Here is a 6,124-nt window from a genome sequence, read left to right as displayed (position 1 = left end):
CGAGGGTCAATATGTCGGAAATCTCAGCCTATTCTGTCTCTAGTCTTGTTTCAGGGCCTTTAGTGCAAATAGATCTTTGTCATCAGCTATGTTCTCTGTTGGTGGGACATAACAATGTCCAGCTTCTTTCAGAAAATGCTCCACTGGCATTCTTGCAAAGGTAAACCTTCCTTTTTTAGAGAGAGAACACCCAGGAAAAGAAAAGAATAAGAAAGTAATGAAAGAGAATACAGATGACCGCTAAGAAGGAAAGCAATGGAATGCTCTCAGGTTATGAGCAACAGTTGCCATAAACCCTATTCGGGTATTGTAAGTATTTAAGAAGCATGGGAGGTATAGCTGAAAACATCTGGAAAACATTAAGCCAACAATCCCCATTTGAGGAGAAACAACTGAAAGTGCTTTAAGTGGAGGCTAAGAAACACTGACCAGGAGAACATATTTGAAAGACAATGTGTTTGTACTGCTGTTTTTCAGGTGATAAGAAATTCTTAGAAAAAAATGGAACTTCTCTTCCAAAATCACTAATCTCACTACTGTATGTCCTTAATGTTCCTTTTTAAAAAGAAAACAGCTATGATGAAAACAAACATCTTTTGATGCTGATAAATTTATTATCTCTATGGTTAAAACAAACTCCTCCTCCTTAGAAAGCAAGGAGCAAAACACTCATTTTGACTTGTGGCTTCTGTGTCTTGCTGACTGCAGATATTTGTGAGGGGAAGGAAGATAATATTAGAATTTAGTTACAGTACAATTTGTAATGAGAGGTTTTCTCTTTTGAAGAAGAGAATAAGGGAGTGTCAACATATAAGTTTTGTTTCTATAGCATAATCCAATTTCTACAGTACAGTACAGTACAGTGCAGAAATAAATGTGCAGAGTGATCATTTATGCTATCAAACGAGTGTGTGCGTGTTTCAAACCAATTGATAACAGCTGTGGGAGTAGTAGTCAATGTAGGGTCAGGATTCCAATATCAGAGGGTAACAAATGTGTGCTGAAATAACTTCTCAAATGAGAGAAACAGCTGTCTGACCCAGATATGTAAGGCCAATACATGAATAGGATTCTTGAAGAAATAAAAAATTCCAACTTTATATTTTTATTAATGAAGTTTTATCACTGTATAATTTGTCAAAATATTAACAAAGTTCGTATGCATAAAATAGTTCTCACTGAACTTAATATGCTTTCAGAATTTCTTTCAAAAAGAAAGAGTCTTGTGGTTCTTGTATTTACTCAGTTGGACGAAAAATGTATATGAATATTCTGACTTTCATTATACAATAAGCAGTACAATGGCCTGCAGCTTCCCACAGTGCAGCTGAACCTCAAGCCATAGGGAGGAAGGCGTTGTGAGGGAAGTTCTCAAACTGGGCATTCTTAGCCTGAGAAATGGGGGCAGCCAGGGAGGTTTCAATATGATTTTATTTTTATTTAAAACATTTATATTTTAACAAATCTAAGACACAATAGGAAATAAAAACACGAGTCTTCAGGAATGACCTAAATTAAAAATACCATGAAGACCAAGCGGAAAGAAAAGAGGTAGAAAACTCTTGCAAAAGAACACTTTGGGGAAATGAAAGTAGATTTTTGAGATCACCTTTGGCACAGCATTAACTGAAACTATTCTGGGTAAATTCAAATTTACCCAGCTGTTGGTCAAAAAAAAATTCAGAGATCTGGAACAAAACATTTCAAAGTCTTTTAATGTCTTCTGAAATATGTAAGCTTAGTAATACCGTAATTGGACACTTATTAATAGTAACAGAGTTAACCCAGGATAAGAAGGGTGGCCAATAAATTTTACGAACAACAAATAATTGATAACTCTGCTGTCTTCACTTGGTTTAAATTTTAGAGCAGTGTAAAATTTGACATGAGAAGATCTTCTACTGTAGATTCTTTATATAAGGAATGATGCCAATCAAGCAGACATCAGGTTTGCCACAAAAAGGCTTTATTGTGCAAATTTATGCAAAATACTTCAGAAACACTAATGTTGAATACTGAGGTTTCTAATTTGTGTAACCTTTAAAACTTTACCTATTTATCTCTAAGGATTTCCTGTTTTTCAATCTTATTTTAACTGAATCCCTTCTACTTTTAGTTTTTAACCTTGGAACTTTCTCTGCATAACAAGTTCATGTATTTCTTCACTTCATCCCTCTTGTTCCTCACTCTTTGATTGTTTTTTTTATCTCTATTGCCATTTTCTTAACTCTTTCACAAATATCTTGGATTTTTATTACTTTTATTATCTTGAATAACTTTCTCTTCCCAAGGTCACTTGCTCTACTTCTTCCTTCAAGCTTCTGGCTTTGGGTTTAGTTCTTACAATAGAATACAGAAGTCATTCCTCCTGTTCCCCAGCCTTCATCATTCTCTTAAAGGCATCTGTGGGAATTTTCACCCTTGCTATAGTTCTAGCCCATTCCACACAGCTGTTTTATGACCTCCTTTTTTTGTTTGCCCCATTGTCACCATCCTTAATGGACTATAAATGGCAAAGCTCTCCTTTGAATATCTATTCTTCAAGTCATCTTTTGCCTGGGACACCTGACACTTTTGATCTGCTGGGTTACTGATTACAACTTCTCTGCTCCTCTTCTCATCTGCAGATACACACACCTCCAACAGCACAGTCCTACAGCTCAGAAGTTCATCTTCATTCATCTGAAATGTCTTCTGATTCTTGAAGTGATTATTTTCTACTGGGCTTTGTGACTTCTGACCTCTTTTTCCTTTTTCCCAGCAGTGATCTCCAACTACCTTTGTGGTGCTCTATCAGCTACCCCTCCTCTAACCCAACAGTCCCTCTCCACTATTAGATCTCAGCTATCCCTATTTAACACTCTTCTTTAATACTTCTCAGCTTTGCTGAGTTACTTCTCAGTGTGCCAGATATGCAGTCCTAGGAGACATTCACAAGTGACTGACAACTTTAATGATGGACCAGCAGGGATTGCTTTTTGATAACCCTCAAATCAGCCATGCTGTCTCAGAATATGCTTTTAAAAACACCTACATTTGGGGTTTGCTCTCCATATAAATCTTATACAAATTTCACACTCTGACCATAGTACAAAATGACATCCACATGAAAAATGACAGGCTTTCTTACATAATTTTTGCCTATTTGCAGATTTCAGAAAAAGATTCATGGGCAATGTGCAGTTCACAGCAAAAGGCAAAGCAATGTAAATAATGAAACATGAGACACATGTTCATATGTATTGTCTATGTCTGTCTGTCTGTCTATCTATCTATCTATCTATCTATCTATCTATCTATCTATCTATCTATCTATCTGATATGTGCTATCCATTTTGTCAAGAAGCAACTTGTTTGTGATTGGTTTCTTTGTAAAGGATTATGTGAGGCTTTAAGCTTACACTGATATGTGGAATATGCAGCCCCTAAAAATCAAAGAAATGATCACAAAAAAGTGGATAGCTAAATGTAAATGTGTTCTTATTGAGGATATCACATGCAGTATCTACCAAATGACATTTCATGGCATTTCCAGTACAGAATATGTGATATTCCAGGAAACATATAGCAATAATTTTGATAGATGAGCAACAACTGCAGCATCCTAATAATTGCCACTAGGAAAATGTTATATTCCTGAGATATAACCAGTTGTTCCAAGTTTTTTTCCTCCCCCCAGCAGTCCCCCTCAAAAGAGATCTGAGGAAAAGAGAATCTGCCTTAGTGGGAAAAAAAACTATATAATAATGAACATATTAAAAAACAGCATTGTGCAGCTATTTCATCTTTTAATATTTAATGGGTTTTTTGCTGGAAGGAAAAATAAAATGTGTACAAACATAGAAGGTGTCATTTGGAACCACCAGTCGTGTAAATGTTCTGTGATTTGGAGTGGATAATTACACAATACATTAATCATTTGAATAATCTTGCTCCATTTGCTTGAATCAGAATTCAAACTTGAAATAAATTCAGTTTGAACCTTTTGGATAGAGATAATTTCGCAGAATATATTTTTAATATATTCTTCATTGCTTCCTTATCATGATACTTCTAATTGATGTGCATCAATTAATTTCTTTAAAGCATTGGAGTGCTAGCAAATTCAAACTACAGCAACTATCCACAGTGATTTGGTCTTCAGAGAGAAAGAAGAAAAAGGAAATCACACATGTTGGGTGGCAACACCTGGTAATCTTATCTGTCAATAAATGTTTAGCCAAACAAGATTGGACCAAGAATGAAGCATAATGTCAGTTGAAACCAAAATCAAACTATAAAGTTATTACATAGATAAGGAACAGGTTGGAAATTAAAACTACTTGCTGCATTAATTTTTAAAATGATCAAGGCATGAATGTAATGGATTGCAACAATTGATGTTATTAAGGTTATAAATATTATCCAATAAATCCCTAAACCAGGAACTCATTGTGTACAAAGTACACCTGGGTGAACAGCTAGTGCAGTTCCGGCAAAAAATAAAATAAAATAGCAAATATTGTGCTTTGAATGAAACTTTTCATGCTTCTTGTCACGAGGTCACTTGTATCTGTTGCAGCTTGTTGACAGGGTAACCTGATGGTCTTTCAAATGTTACTGAGCTCAACGTCCAGCAGTCAAGCTAGTTTTGTCAAGGGATCCTGGGAGCTGCAGTTCAACAATATCTGGCAGACCTCCATGTCCCACTTCTAGAAAGCCAGAACCCTACAAGAATAGAATTATTTAAATGCCACTTAATAAATTCCAGTGGAAGCCACTTACAACAGAAATAGACTATGTTCTTTCACACACAAACACTCAGCAGTTTTACTAAAAGGAAGTTACAATGTCCAAATAAATGTGCTTGTACAGTATTTTATGTGCTGAAATATGTTCTGTTATTTTCATCAGTATAAACTGTATGCTCTTCATTTGTTTCAGTTTAGAAACTACACTCTAATCCAATCCTGTACAATTTAGTGCTGTATAAGTGCACCGGACTCTCATGAGAATGGTCAAATGATCTGGAGATGGCTACAACAGATCTGGAAGGCACCAAATTGAGGAAAATGAATTCTTGCTAAAGAAAAAAAAAGTATTTTGCTCCTTATGCCTCCATGTTTTAATACTAGGCATCTTTTTCTGAGAACTGAAATATAAATATTAATGGTTGAATTGATATGCCATCAAGCTAGAATCTGGAGAGAGATGTCCAAAGCCTCACTTAGAAAAAGGAACAAGCGGAAGAAGCCAATATGCGAAGCTTGCATATTTTAAAGCAGGAATATGAAACGTTGGACTAATAGTTACATTTAACAACTGACTATCATAGCAAGAGCCACATTCCAAAATATAAGCATGGATAGGATAATGAAATAGGCAGGGCAAGATAAAAACTAAATTTAATTAAAATTTAATTATTCAACTATTAATATGAATACTCTCCACATATTTAAGAATGTTCCCCTTCTGCCATAGCAAAAATTACAATTCGGTATCTTTTGCAGGACTTGTAGAGATTCCATGCAAGATTGCTGCACCTTTGTTTAAAAGAAAATGGAACGAAATACATTTGTTAGCTGGAGAAGGAGTCCCATTAGGCAACTGAGTTTATAAGCTCCAAGTTACTACTGAGGTAGAAGTTAAACTCTGTGCATCGCTTGTTCAGTCATCATTACTAATTCTGCTGAAATCTACAGAAAATACCAAATACCAAATCTACAAATCAATACCAAATGCTGTTTGAGATATTGTTGCGCTACCTGTGCTTTGCTATGAAACTATGTGGTCAGGCTTAGTTTTTGGGGAGGAAAATAAAGAGAAAAAATTCTGCCTCTGCCTACCAGCATCCATCAGTATTCATCTGGCTAGGGTCCTGTCAGTGTGTGTGAGAGAGCTGAGGGTTGTTTGGAAACTGAAACAGTATTTGCTGTGTGAGCAAAACTGAGACAGCAAGGAGCCTGGGCTCAACTGTTCTGTGTTAAAGCTGCTTGGTGCTGTGAAACTAAAACTGTAAATCCTCTGCTTGTGCTTTGCATTTGGAGCAGATTTCTTTTCAGGTGGGGAGTAGAACTCCTTAGCATCAGAGCGTGTGAATAATAATATATGAAATAGCAGTGCTCTGATGGTCATTTCGAAAAAT

Source organism: Pseudonaja textilis, chromosome 5, assembly GCF_049901715.1.
Source record: "Pseudonaja textilis isolate UNSWEBS1 chromosome 5, rPseTex1.2, whole genome shotgun sequence".
Taxonomy (NCBI): Eukaryota; Metazoa; Chordata; class Lepidosauria; order Squamata; family Elapidae; genus Pseudonaja; species Pseudonaja textilis.
Note: the sequence above shows the minus strand (reverse complement) of the source record.